Source organism: Mixophyes fleayi, chromosome 2, assembly GCF_038048845.1.
Source record: "Mixophyes fleayi isolate aMixFle1 chromosome 2, aMixFle1.hap1, whole genome shotgun sequence".
NCBI lineage: Eukaryota > Metazoa > Chordata > Amphibia > Anura > Limnodynastidae > Mixophyes > Mixophyes fleayi.
The window spans coordinates 240,067,950-240,083,740 of record NC_134403.1 but is presented as its reverse complement, the minus strand read 5'-3'; the positions used below and the strand labels follow the sequence as shown (position 1 = coordinate 240,083,740).

The 15,791-nt window shown below is 42.1% G+C and overlaps 1 long non-coding RNA gene across 1 annotated transcript in view; it reads right to left on the bottom strand.

Moving 5' to 3' along the window:
• Positions 1-2,831: 2,831 nt before the first annotated feature.
• The window catches only part of LOC142140332 (uncharacterized), a 38,988-nt gene continuing 26,028 nt past the window's right edge, over positions 2,832-15,791 (bottom strand). Inside the window, exon 3 of the long non-coding RNA XR_012688413.1 lies at positions 2,832-4,767. This is a non-coding gene — a long non-coding RNA (uncharacterized LOC142140332). The remainder of the gene's footprint in view (positions 4,768-15,791) is intronic.

The following is a 15,791-nucleotide window of genomic DNA, read 5'->3' as shown; positions in this document are numbered from 1 at the left end:
ATGTACACCTCTCGCTACCAGGGGGTCTCTACCGTATTGTGCGCCCCATGATGAGCCCCTGCTACTGTGGGGCAAAAAGGGGCTTGGGGGAAAATGGAGCTGATGCATGGCAGGAGGATTTTAAATTTGTGACCCCCCCCGTGAGATGAGATGGGGGGAGGTAATTGGGCACTGCCTAAAATAATCTGTCCTCCGTGAACTCCCTGGTGAGCTCGTGGTTTCCATGCCCCTGACCCCCCTTGTGCTAGCCGCAGGAGGGGAGCTACTTTCAGCCTGCTGAGCTGCGGCAAAAGTGTAGCCGCCGGGGACCCGCCACCTCCCCCTACTGATCCCACTTCCCCGCCGGTAACAACGCCGGACAAGCTGGCCGGATGCGATGGCGCCCGCGTTCTGCGCATACGCGGGCTTGCCGTTGGCTCCAAATGCGCCGCACGTCCCCACCGACCGCCGCGCCCTGCTCCTCTCTGCCCCGCCGGGAAAGTGTTGAGGGTCCGCGACCTGGAACCTAGAGGTACTGAAGGGGGCCGCCGAGAAACCGCCGCAGGAAGGGGGGCCGCATAGGGGGAAGCAAGATGGCGACCAGCGCTAACGGGGGAGGGGAACCTAAGGCGCGCCGGGCGGGTTGTAGCTCGTTTGGGATGGGGCATGATGGAGGCTAGATATTAAAAAGGGGGGCCACAAATGGGGAATATCAGGGGAGTAAAGTGCCCTAGTCAGGAGGTAAGGAAGGGACTAAGGGAGCTGGAAAGGAGGAGGAGGGGGAGGAAGGGGGGATAGAAAAAAGGGGTATATAGGAAAATAACAGCAAGAAAGGATCACAGAAAAATCAGAGGGAATAACACAGCTAAACGATGAAGCAACAAAATTATATTAGTTTTGATCTAGATATTTGTTCTTGGGGTAAACCGCAGTACTACGCATCTACTACATTCAAACCCTGCATCTTAAACCACTGTATGCTCTCATTCGTTATGAAGCCTAATCATCTGATATCACCTGACAGGTCCTGTCAATATTACACCACAGCCATTATCAGATGCTATACAGTGTTGGATTATATGACTATATGCTATATCAGGTCAGTGTTATTGAATCGGAAGCTCATTCAATAACATTTTGGTGCCTGACCACCAATAATCCCCACCATGTGCTGAAGTAATGTGGGTATGTGGCTGACCTTTCCTTCCTAAATGTTTTATTAAGGACTGACACTGATATCTGAAGTAACCTCACATTATCACACCTACTTCAATCTTCATGGGCAAAGATAAGAAGGCAGCGGCTAAAAAAGAGGCCGTTCGTGGCAGAGACACTTCCCCGCATCCAGATCCACACCAAAATTTCAAGGCATCTTCCTCCACCGCTGCATCTAGTCCACCCCAGGCAACACAACACCGAAACGAGCAACTGAACCCATAACCATGGCGAACTCAGAGATCTCCAGGCAAAAATAGATGATCTTGATAATTGGGGACACCGCAACAACCTACGAATTAGGGAGATACCAGAAGACGTTCCTCCGCAGGGGATTGTAGATGTTCTTACAAAGATCTTCAATGAGGTGTTGAAACTTGATCCATCAACCTGCATCATCATTGATAGAGCCCATAGAGCCCTGCGCCCTAAAGCCCTCGCTACAGAAAAACCAAGAGACATAATTTGCAGATTGCATTACACACCCAAAAAGAAGAAACTCAGAGACCTGGACAACATTGACTATAATGGTAATAGAGTCCAAATATTCCAGGATCTCTCATGGAACACTTTATAACAGAGGCGTCTCTGAGACCTCTAACGGAAGAGCCCCACAAACGCAAAGTAAAATATTGATGGGGATTCTCTTTTAGTCTACTCGCCAACTGTGATGGGAAACAGGCCCTACTAAGAGACCCCACAGATCTTAATACTTTCTGCTCAACTTTGAATATTGCTCAGATAACCTTACCAGAATGGCAGGTTAGCTCATCTAAGCTCCGACCTCCCCCCCTCCCATAACGGGAGCAATGGCAACAAGTCAGTCACCCAAGCAGAAGTCCAAGAAATGTTCCGACCCGTGACTTGCCTGCAGCACCTGGAATTGGAAAGTGGTTTTAGTAGTCTATCTCTTACATATCATTCATAATGATCTAAGGAGCTCAGAACATTTGGAATGTTTCGACTTTATTTGATATGTTTCCATAGTTAAACCATATTCATATTTGTCTTCTATTGCAGATATATTGTTGCCCAGTAGTCAATATTCCATTTTAGCATATAGAAGTCTCTCATGATTGTAGATTTCTAGTTTGCAGTGGTGTCTATTCTCAAGTGCTATTTCATATCAAACCCAGATTTATGCTTAGGTTACTTACCATTATCTAATTTCATTTAAATAATTATTTTTCAGATTCAGTGTTTATAATAGACTTTGTATTGTAAAATCTTGGGAGGGCGGTAGACCTTATCCTTGTTCTATACACCGCTTGATTTTTCAGACATGTATTGGGTTGACCCCCACATGGTCCACAGGTGCGGTACATTGTACATGTTTTCATGTTTTTTCCTTTGTCAAATGTTTCTTCCCTCCTCTTATATTCCTGTGCATTCCTCATTATGTTCCTCTCCACTCTATTCCCTTCTTCTCTCCTCTCTGCCACCACCAAAACTCCTCCTGTCTTACGAAGACACTTTACCCAGATCCCCCCTAAGCAATGACGCCAGTTAATAATGTTTTAGGGAACCATTTACTTCAGGGCACCCCCTCGAAATATACTCCATTAATGCCAAAGGCTTTAATATTCCTGAAAAACGGTGACACTTTTTGAGTTTGATTAAAATATGTTGGTACCGGAGTCATGGCCTTATTAACCATTTTTCTAAACTTACAGGACAAATAACAATTCCACACAATCAACAGGATCAAAACCACTAATATTACCAGTATTGGACGGAGCATTACCTTAAAAATACCTGTTGCAGTGGGGGAATTACCTGTGAACACATCCCACCAATGGTGTTGCAGGTTATTTTTTAATTGATGAGCTACATATTTTAATTCCTGTGCTTCTATTATTGTCTGCATTTGTGCATGACTAGCTGAATAGTTTACCTGTGCCAAATGCTCTGCCAGGCGCTGGGTGTTGTTTATAGCATTGATTATCCCCTGAAGATTAATAGTCAAGTTATAGGAGGATAGTTTAATTGGGATAAATTGCTGATATATATTGTCTTTCCTATCCTTATAGGATATATAAGTCTCATTTTTCCATATTAGACAAGTAACATTTTGGATACATCCTGAAAATGGATTAGTCAAGTTATACATTTCTATAGTTTGTTTATCATGGGTTACTAAGCACACTATTTGTGGTGCTACTTCTATAAACATATCATCTCTCCAGTCATGGAGCTCCCAATTAAAGACACTAGTTGGATGTTCTAGCTTACAAGGTTCATAAACTTGAGTGTTTTGAGAGCACACTATTCCATTGTCCGTATTTGAACGCAATCTTAAGTTATGTGTGTTGTTTTTATCACCTATATACTCCCCTTTCATCTGTATATGCTATAGGCAACATCCCCACTTTTTCAAACCCGCAGCTTAGTAAATCTAGTCCAGTGTCTTAATTGAGCATTCAGTCCAGTTAAACATCAAGGAGATATTTACATCTATTCCTAAGGAATTGAAAAATGTTGCATTAAATATCTGTAAATATTCTTTGTCCCATAATATTTGTTTCTGCAAAGGTGTGAAAACTGTAGGCATCCACTTTGCCTGCATGGTGATTACCTTGTTATATCTTCTCCTGCTGCACTCATCTTATTACTCAATGTTTCTATATCTATACTGTTAAGCACCCCCATTCTAGTACCTGTTGCCCCCAATAATGTATCATACCACTCCCTTTTCTTCCTATTTTGGCACTTTGGGATCAAGAGGGAATGTGATATTGAAAGTGTGCTGGGTTGCATATTTCCTAGTACCTATATTTCTGCAAGTAGAGGGCACCTTGATTAGAGTATCATTAATGACTCTTGGCTTGGGGTCTAATATGTATAGTTTTTCCATGAGTACATACTCCCCTGGTATCTCAGTACTTTTGGTACACATCATCATCAAATCCCCTATTCCCTTCCACGCCCTTCTTATTGGTACTGTATTATTATTGGAGCCATTTACACACTTGAGGGCTTCTATCCAGGTTTGTTTATACCCTTTTAATTTGATAAATGGTTCAGTGCAGCATATGATGGGAGTAATATTAGTCATGCTCATAATATCATTTTTCCCTGGTGCCCAAAAATAATGGGGTTCATTCCTCCAATGCTGTTTCTACAAACCCATGGCCACCAGTAAATGTAAAGTTTAATCTACAACAGGGATATGGAATCTTTCTTCTGCTTCTACCTGTCCCTACATTTACCTTCACAAATTCTTCTTGATTACCTGATTTATTCCATATCATACCTGCACATTTGGTTAAGTCTACCTTCTGAACTTTATTTCCTGGCGTATACATCTGTATATACATTATCTGTACTGTTACTAGTGCTATGCACATTATCACACCGAAAGAATTCATGGTGCTTCAATTTTCACCGTCAGTTTTTTGCAGTGAGATGCGTGGACCCAGGTGTCTCTTCCTCCTAACTTAACAGAAGTGGGAGTAGTCAAGACCACTTGATATGGACCATCAAATCTGGGTTCCAAAGTTTTCCTCATGTGCCTTTTTAGGTAGACCCAATCTCCTGTTTGCAAAGCATGCGTTTCTATATCGTTATTTGGATCTGGAATGGAGGAGAAAATTTGAGAGCGCACATTAGTCATTATCTGTGTAAGCTGTATTAAATAATGAGTTAGATCTGCATTATGTTGCAATTGCTGAGGAACACCCTGTCTTGTCCCCCAAACAATATTTCATTAGGGGACAACTTATGCTTCTTTCCTGGTGTTGTTCTAACTGAATATAGAGCTAAAGGTAGACAATCTACCCAGGTTTTTCCTGTTTCTGCAAACATTTTATGAATTTTTAACTTTAATGTGCCATTCAATCTTTCAACTTTTCCACTTGCCTGAGGCCTATACTGGGTATGAAAGGCTTGATGTATCCCCATATCCTTCATTATATTTTGCATTACTTCCCCTGTAAAATGCGATCCTCGGTCTGATTCTATTGTTTCAGGTATTCCATACCTGCAAATTACTTCACTTATCAGTTTCTTGGCAGTGTTTTTAGCTGTTGTCTTAGCCACTGCCCAGGCCTCTGGCCAAATTGAGAATAAATCTGTACACACAAGGATATACTCATATGTTACTACCATAGGTAGCTGTATATAGTCAATCTGCAATCTCTGAAATGGGTACAATGGCTTTGGTGTGTTCGTCTGTGGTGTTTTCACTACCTGACCTGGATTGTATTTTCCGCATATCACACAGGCTGCTGCATATGCCGTAGCAGCTGCATTGAATCCTGGTGCTATCCAATGTCCTAAGACAATATTGGTCATAGCTTCTTTAAAATTGTGGATCAGCCCATGTGCCAATTGAGTCCTCATAGGGTATAGGCTTCTAGACAGACAATACTTATTAATCAACAGAGAACCTTAGTGTTTCAATGGGGCACTCATAGGATAGAATGAAATAATTTTTAAAACATATTATAGTTTATTAGTATGCATTAAAATAACAACAAAAATAATTGGTAGAGCATTGAAATATTAAAATGTGTATATGGCTAATTAAACCAATGTGATTGTTATACTACTGTTAAGACTAGCAGTCTCTGCTAGCACGCGCCGTTCTGTCTCTCCTGTGTATAAATCTGGGGTTTGGTTAGTTCTGTGATCTTTCAAAAAATGCCTAGATCACATAGAATAAATACTTGGGCTAGAATTGCAGTCTAATAATGACTCTGTCTTATTAGAATCCCCTTTCTCCGTAATAGGAGAGCACAGAATGAAAGGACTTATTGCCAATTAGATATCCCTATCCAGGTTAATGATGTTGTATAGTCTTGGATACATTAATCAGCTGAATTAGAAGGTTACTGTTCTATATATATTACTTAGAAGTAACCATTTGAAATGTAAGTATGATATGCCATAAGATTCTGTATACTTTTGACATCAAGACATGTTGGTTTCCTACAAAATATAGGTGTCAGCTAAACCTGGAGTTATTGATTACTACTACAAGTGTGCCACATTTTTAATTAGGGCACATCCTGCCTTTATCTCGGCTTGTTAGATCGTAGCCCTCTTGTTAGTATGATTTCATAGATAGACTGCCTATTCCTGATCTGTAGAGTAAATAGCGTCCTTTCTATTTCTGTTACACCCCGCTCCCCAGTAATCTCAAATCTCTGATAAATTCTTTTTATAATATTGAGAGAGACGAACAGCGCGTGAATCGCCGACGCGCGTTTCACTACGCTGAGCTTTTTCAAGGCTTTTCAAGGCCTTGAAAAAGCTCAGCGTAGTGAAATGCGCGTCGGCGATTCACGCGCTGTTCGTCTCTCTCAATATTATAAAAAGAAATTATCAGAGATTTGAGATTACTGGGGAGCGGGGTGTAACAGAAATAGAAAGGACGCTATTTACTCTACAGATCAGGAATAGGCAGTCTATCTATGAAATCATACTAACAAGAGGGCTACGATCTAACAAGCCGAGATAAAGGCAGGATGTGCCCTAATTAAAAATGTGGCACACTTGTAGTAGTAATCAATAACTCCAGGTTTAGCTGACACCTATATTTTGTAGGAAACCAACATGTCTTGATGTCAAAAGTATACAGAATCTTATGGCATATCATACTTACATTTCAAATGGTTACTTCTAAGTAATATATATAGAACAGTAACCTTCTAATTCAGCTGATTAATGTATCCAAGACTATACAACATCATTAACCTGGATAGGGATATCTAATTGGCAATAAGTCCTTTCATTCTGTGCTCTCCTATTACGGAGAAAGGGGATTCTAATAAGACAGAGTCATTATTAGACTGCAATTCTAGCCCAAGTATTTATTCTATGTGATCTAGGCATTTTTTGAAAGATCACAGAACTAACCAAACCCCAGATTTATACACAGGAGAGACAGAACGGCGCGTGCTAGCAGAGACTGCTAGTCTTAACAGTAGTATAACAATCACATTGGTTTAATTAGCCATATACACATTTTAATATTTCACTGCTCTACCAATTATTTTTGTTGTTATTTTAATGCATACTAATAAACTATAATATGTTTTAAAAATTATTTCATTCTATCCTATGAGTGCCCCATTGAAACACTAAGGTTCTCTGTTGATTAATATTTCTCATATTTAGTGTGGGAGCACCACTTCTAGGTTTTTTGACATATATATATAAACAGAATACTGAAAATATGTACTATATATATATTAATAATTGAATAACTATTACCTATTAGCAATTAGGATATTCCTGGTGCGATTCTCACAAACTTTAACAGACAATACTTATTATCTGTTCTCCAGAGCCCTCCCTGACATGTAGCACCTTCCTTTTCCCAGGCTTTTTGGTCTATTGAGGAGACTTGTTCCTGGAACTTCTGCAGTATGTCAAGGGTTACAGGCTCTACAGGGTTTTCACCCTGTGTCACATGAGAGATCTGCACCCTGGGTATAAGGGCTGCCTGTTTAGCAGCAGCATCTGCCTTGGCATTTCCCATAGCCTCCCGAGTCTTTTCTTTAGTGTGTGCCTGGACTTTCAATATAGCTGCCTTTCTAGGTAGCTGCAGAGCTCTAAACAGAGCCCTTATCTGTTCTGCATGCTTGATAGGTTTTCCTGCTAACCCCACAAAACCCCGGCTCTTCCATATTGGCCCAAAGTCATGGGCCACGCCATATGTGTACCTGGAGTCTGTGTATATATTAGCTGTTTGGTTTTCTGCCATTATACATGCCACAGTGAGTGCATGCAACTCTGCCTCCTGCGCTGAGCAGAAAGGTGGGAGTGGTTGTTGTATCAAAGTCTCTTCCAGGGTGGTCACAGCATACCCTGTGTGTGGTGACCCTTCATAATAATACCTGGAACCATCAACAAATAAGTTCCAATCTGCATTAGGTATAGGGACATCTGTCACATTTTCTGACTCCTTCATTTCTAGTTTCATTTGTTCAGCACAGTCATGTGACTCAGAAAAGGGAAAATTTTTGTCTGTATTTTGTCTGGTACTAATGCATTCCTCCTTTTCTGATTCATCAAGGGTGGGTAGGTCCCCACCCACCTCTTTCCCCTCTGTTGAATCTAATTCAACTGGAAACAGTGTAGCAGGATTCAAAACTGTGCACCTTTTAATTGTTACATGTGCATGACTTAATAATAACATCTCGTACTTAGTGAGCCTTGCTGTGGACAGATGCTTTGTTCTTGCTTGGTTTAGTATTTCTGTAACTGCATGTGGGACTTGTATAGTTAAGGGGTGGTCTAGTACTATGTCTGCCACTTTATCTTTTAGCAAGGCTACGGCTGCTACCACCCTTATGCAGGACGGGGCTCCTCTTATGATACTGTCTAGATGTAATGAATAGTAAGCCAGCGGTCTCTGTTTATGTGAGTGTACCTGTGAAAGGACCCCTTGTGCATGTCCCTTAGATTCATTGCAGAACAAGGTAAATGGCTTATCATATTGTGGTAATCCTAACGCTAGTGCCTGCACAATGGCTTGTTTTAATGTTTCAAACGATGTTAGTTGTGATTCAGTTAAATATATCCTGGACCCTTTTACCTCACTAAGAGCATCATAGAGGGGTTGCATTAGGAGGGATGCTCCGGCAATCCATTCCCTGCAGTACCCTACCAAACCTAGGAATGCCCTTAATTCCTTGGTGTTATGTGGTGGCTTTACCTGCTGGATTGCAGTTATCCTGTCCTGTGTGAGGTGTCTGGTACCTTGTGAGATGCAATGCCCTAAAAATATTACCTTACTCTGCGCTGCTTGTATTTTTGTGGGTGATACCTTGCAATGTTGCTGCCCTTAGAAGTTAATTAATGATATAGTCTCTTCCTGACACCCCTCAATCGTTTGGCAACACGGTAGTAAGTCATCTACATATTGGCTCCCCCCTGTGGAAATCGAGTCCAACAGTATTGTTTTCCCTGATGTGTAAATGCTAAGCAAAGCTGGCTGTCCTCTGTAAGAGGGACAGAAAAATGCATTTGCAAGATCTATAACAGTAAAATACTTTGCTTCTACAGGGATCTGATTGAGGAGGGTATATGGGTTGGGTACAATAGGTGCATCAATCACCAACCTTTTGTTAATTTCTCTAAGATCGTGAACCATTCTATATTCCTGTGGTTTTCCAGGTTCTAACTTCTTTTTTACTGGGAAAATGGGCGTATTCCAGGGAGACCTGCATTCCCTGAGAACTTTAGCCTGTTGGTATGCCACTACCTGCTTGGTTATAGCTGTATCTTGTTGTTGAGACAGGGTATTGCCTAATCTTAATGGAGACAGTATTTGGTTTCATTTTTAAATGTACAGGCTGTACTGCCAGTAATCCCACATCTGTCTTTCCCCTTGACCACACTTCCTTTGGCAATTTTTCACTGAGCCACAGGGGTATTGAGCTTGGTTTATCTGGGGGAATACTTTGAACCAAATATATGGCAGCTTGCAGCTGACAACTCTGATTTTCTGACAGGGAAGTAATCTGAACCCTCCCATCCTTGTATGTTATTTTGACCTATATTGCTGACAGTATATCAGCCCCTAATAGATTGACTGGACAGGTAGTTGAAGTTAGAAATTGTACAGGTACCGTTAAAGTCTTATCCTGTAATTTAACAAATACTGGTTAGCTTTGTTTAAGCTGAACTCCATCCCCTGATAAACCTGCGCCAGTGATTTTTACTTTACTCATGTATTTTTTTGGTATCTCAGAGGCCCTCTATACAGTGCGGCTTGCTCCAGTGTCCACTATGCAATCAATAATTTCCCCTTGGAGTAATTCCAACTGAATTTTTGCTGTGGGCCCTGGGGTATTAATAGTGGGTTGCTGGGGGCCTGACACTGGGTAGTCTATTCCATATGGGTGTGGGTTGGGTGTGGAGGTAATAAATGCTGAGGCTTCTGGGTTTTGGTGGGTATTTTTCTGCTGCCAGACTTTATATTTCTGACAATCCCTTTTCATATGACCTGGTTGGTTACAAAAGAAACATAATCCCTTTCTTTTTGCCTCTTCCACAGTGACTCTCTTTTTCTGGTTAAAGTCTTTTGGTCTGGGAGTCTCCTGGACCACATGGACAGTAACATGAGAGGACTTTTCTTGGCTCTTTCTCTTTTTCTCTTCTCTCTGATCCTCTATAGCCCTTAATACTTCTAACAGGGAAGCTACTATAATTGTACTAGCCTCTGGCCTTTTGGCCATTAACTCACTCCTTAGGGATTCTTCGAGTCCCTGTAGGAAAGCGGTACGCAGTAGCCACTGATGGGTAAGATTATCTTCCTGGAATCCCCTATCCAGATGTCCCTGATGAACTTGATCATAATAATCTTTCACTGACTGGTCCCTCCTCTGTCTGCTCTCTGGAACAGCTGGCATTCTCTGCTGTTGCGCCTCACACCAGAGTCTCAACCTGATTAGAAATAGATTACCAGACTCTTCTGTTCTCTGTTCTATTCCTTTTGGGGCTGCCACTATTCCATCCCCAACAGGTATTGCAAGTATGTCATATACACTACCCATTCCAACTATCATTTTACAAGCTTCTTCTAAGTCTCCCCAAGCGGCGGCGCAAATTGTCACCAGTCTTTCTATATATCTATGTAAGGCTAGGGGATTCTTCCTGTAATCTGGGGCATTCCTTACTATATCAGTTAATTCCACCGGTGCCCAAGGTCTATATTGCTCCTGTCTTCGAGTTACTCTTAATCTAGGTGCATCGGGGTGGTTTAATTGACCAAATTCTGGATTTGGTTAGTGCACTGTCTGTATAGTAATTGGGTAACTGGAGACAGTACTATAAAGATATGGGGGTGGCCCTACTTCCACTGGATACATTGTAGTCCTCCCATAATTACATTTGGTACCCTTGGAGTCAACCTGACCACAATTGCAGATATTACTTTACTCCTAGTCCAATGTGATGAGGGTGACCACAGGGGAGGTTTTCTATTTACATGGTTCTCCTTCAACTGATACCCGATTATCACAGTTTGGGCAGGTACTCCCTGCCCTTGGGATACAAAATCCACAAGCTGTACAATTTTTATCCCCTTTCACACCCCATGTTCTAAGACTGGGGTATTTTACTGGTGTTACAAATGAATTGTTGTTGGGCAATTGTCCTGACATCCCTTCTAATGTGTGATTATGTGGGTCTGATGGTGCACTTGAGGGTGGCTGAATAGAAGTGGTGCTTACAATTGTATGACCTTGGATGCCTTCTAACATCTCCCCCTTTACCATTTGTTCTTGATCTATTTGTCTACATGCCCTTACCCATGCTGATACTTGGTGTTCTTTCTTATTCCTAGTATTCCATATTGTCACGGGCACTAGGAGTCTTTACCCAGGGATCACCAGGTGATGGACTTACCAGAGCAGTATAGGTGGTAATATGGTACTCTGGTAGCGGGGTGATCACGGAACAGGAGACAGCAGATGGTAGAGAATGCTCGTGGAAAGTCTATGACTAGCAGCACTGGTAATATATATGTAATAGTACACGAGGAACTGAATGGACAAAGGAAACGTGAGGGTAGTCAGTGGTCTGCGGTAGCAAGTTGTACCACTGCTATAGTGAGGAGGAATGTCCAGAAGCAACGAGGAGGTGATGAGAGTCAGCGGTCTGCGTTTAGCAAGTTGTACCGCTGTCTAGGTGAGGGAACGGAATCCAGGTGGAGGTATCCGGGAAGTCAGTGGTCTGCGTTAGCAAGTTGTACCACTGCTATATGGAAGGATACTGGAACAGGAATCAGTGGTCTGCCTCTAGCAAGTTGTACCACTGAAATATATATGTGAGGAGGAGCACGGGGAGATAAATGTAATGCAGAGTATACACGGGCACACTGAACTTGAATCCACAATGATATGCACAAAGTAGTAATAACTGAGCAGCACTGCACAAATATACAAAGTCACAAGAAGTATCCAGACTACAAGGTAACACAATCAAATGATGGCAATAGACTCAGTGGATAGGCGACTTCAGAGAAGAACAACTCAGTCCAGCAAGGTATGCAATACACGAGCACAGTCAATGATAAGTATGCATACCGTGGTTCAGAAGAGCAGGCTGTCAGAAAGGAGTGCAGAGATACCTGAGCGGCAGGAGGCCGGCAGGATGCGAAGTCCCAGGGAAATGGAAGCGGTATCCAAGTAGGTGCAGCGCACAGGTAGGTAGACCAGCAACGATGGAACAATACTCAGGAAGCAGTAGTATATAGGACTGGTCACCTGGAGATCACTGAAGAGTAGAAGCGGTATGGCAGAGAGGACAGCAGCGGAGCGTTGATCCAATGCAGACAGGCGAGTTGACGCAGGCAGGAACACTGTAGAAGCACGGAGAGCGGATCAGCTGGCTGCAGACACGAGTAGAACTGAAGGGTAGCGACAAGCAGGACACTGCAGATACACGGAGGTAGCGGATAGGAATCAGCAGGTGCAGTCGCGATGAAACACGGGAGAGTTGAGATGAGCTGAAACTGTTGAGCACGGAGGCAGCGGATAGGAATCAGCTGGAGCAGTCTCAATGAAACACGGGAGAGTTGAAGTGAGCTGATAACTGTAGTGCACAAAGGCAGCGGATAGGAATCAGCTAATGCAGTCACGATGAAACACGGGAGAGTTGAAGTGAGCTGATAACTGTAGCGCACGGAGGCAGCGAATAGGAATCAGCTGGAGCAGTCTCGATGAAACACAGGAGAGTTGAAGTGGTCTGGAAACCACAGGAGAGTTGAAGTGGTCTGGAAACCACAGGAATCAGCTGGGCTGAATACACGAGGAAACACAGGAACACCTTCAGAGACTCATGGGGAATGAGACTCCAAGATCAGGCAACGAGGTATAGACAGCAGGTGCTTTAAATAGGGAGTGTTGCCTGATCAGCCAATTAACTAAAAGGAACATGTACTGAAGGTTTGAAAGGGCTGCACATGCGCAGACCCTCAGGATGGTGGACGGCCACGGTTCCTAAACACACGGGAAGAAGCACTCACAGTCTGGTGAGTGACACATATACTATGTTCTTTCTGAAAAGTTTCCCATCTTTTAGGATCTAATGACCCTATATCTGGCATTCCTGCCTTCCTGCAGATGATATGGATTCCTTTAACAGCCACAATACCTTCTCTTTCCTTAGCTAGATCAGCAGGAGTGTATGATGTCTGCACCATCATACCTTTACTGCCCTGGGCCCCCATTTCTGCAGTTATGGGAATACCGGCCCCCTAGTGTGCCTGAAAAGTGACTGATAACCTAATTTTATACACCTTTACAATTAAATCCTGTTATGGATTGCTTGATCAACTTGGGTACATACTCTCCTGATATGTTATAAATGAATGGACATGTAAGTGGGCCTATCCTTCTAATGTTTTCTGGTAAAAAAATTACATATTTGCCACCACCCCAATCCTATTTGGGTTTTTAGATAGTCTGGACAACCATGACTTCCAACTATTGCTGTATATGTTGGATTAAAAATTCCCTCCTTAGGTTTACCATATGTTACTGAACAATCAGTGTCAGTTCCTATCACCGCTATCAATTTATTAGTTTGTATCGTCAATGCCTTTTGAATTATAATAACACATTTACAGTCTGGACAACTAAGATTATTTTCTGACATTTATACTCCCCACAGCATGTCTCTGATTCCCTCCACTCCCCTTGATGTTTTTATGAAACAATATATTAATACTAGCACAATAATTACTATTAAAATAATTCCACCAATACACTCAGCTATTTCTTCTGAAGGTGTCATCTAATCTTTCTTAAGACAATAGACAGTAAACAGTAAACAGTAGACAATAGACAGTAGACAGTGGACAGTAGACAGACCTAACCTCCGACATCAGGCACCCCTCCACAGAGGTACCTACAAGGAAATGCGAAGGACCCTTTCCAGAATCAGTGAGCAACCTTTCTGCACTTTTACCGTGTTACTCAGTTGTTACTTCTTTCAACCTCTAAGAGAGCTGAGGACCCTTGTAGACTGACAGCTGGCCCAGTGAATGCATGTTACACAAAACAAGGTCAAACCTCAGTCGCATGTGCAAGGTACAGTCTTTGATCAGATCAGTCTTTTCAAGGTTATGCTGTCCCCTTATACATCTCTTATCAGTACAATATCACTCAATCTTTACAGGAGTGAAGGATTCTTATAATGACCTCTCAAACCCAAAAACAATCACCTACACAGAACAAGGCGAGGTCTCAGCAACAAGTATAGAGGAATGCCTTTGATTATCGAGGTCAATTAATAAGTTATGTATTTGCATCCTTTTATATACATCCTGTATCGATAGAAACACATACATTCACTTATCTATTTTTCACAAAAAAACAAATATGTCAGGAAAACAGGTTATTCAGTAATTGTTCAAACACCCGTTATACCATCCCCTACTGAACCCCACCTTATATCTTACAGGAAGAGCAGATAGAGTAGAGAGGTGCAAATGCACAAAACTTTAACTACTCACCGCCCAGATTTGTCTGCTGTTCCTGAAGATTAAGGAGGTCTCTGGTTAGTCCTGTGCTGGTATATTGAGTATCCCAGACGAAGTCCCCAGTAAATGTCGGCGTACCGAGGCTTGGTGCCCCTACTATCGATCTCTGATAACCTGATTATCTATTTGGTATAATACTGTCAACAGGAGAGAGTAGAAGTGAAACACAAACAAGGTGTTGCAGTTTCAAAATCAGCTCTGAGGGTCTTTCCAGGCTGGCCCTTTATTTATACCTAGGGTCCAGCATTAACTGGTTAACATGTACATATAAGAAAATCTCTCTAGCTCAGCAAATATTTCTTTGCAACAACAATACATATAAGGCAACATCCTTTGTTCAGTACTATGTGGTTTTCCTCCCGGCCGTTTCCTTCAGTCTGGCATGCTGCTATTGTCTGTTGCAGAGGAAACACTTGTTTTTCTTCAAGGCATATTCCTGCATCTGAAGTATAGTTTTAAGGTATTTCACACATATTTGTACATCTTAATAACTATTAATTGTTTTATACTCTCACAGTATTCATCCAAGAAACTCACTTCAAATTAGATTCAGCACCCCTTTTGCGGAATAAACATTACCCTCATGCTTTTTTTAATAATAACCCTGCAGGGAAAATAAAGGGCATCTCGATTTTACTATATAAGTCTCTACAAATCTCTGATTTATCACACCACTCCTTTGATGAGGGCAGAGGTTTACTTGTGAAATGTAAGATCTTCCATCAACAATTTATCAATGTCTATGTACCAAACATTAACCAGGCATCCTGGATCTGACTTTGGATACTTCAGTGGGAGCTCCGAGACATCCAGGTAGTATATATCGCAAGCTAAGGCATACGTTCCATGACTTCCAGCTGGTAGACTCCTGGCATCTTAAACACCCCCTAGACCGAGACTAGACCTTTTAATCGCACCCCCACACAACATACTCCAGACTAGACTATCTTCTAGTTAGTCACAGACACCTTCACTTGATTCGACAGACAGACATCGGCCAAATAAGCTGGTCAGATCACGCCCCAGTGTCCCTTATTATGTATATTCCTTTTAATACCCCAAACAATGGACATGGAGATTTAACGAGTCCCTTATATAT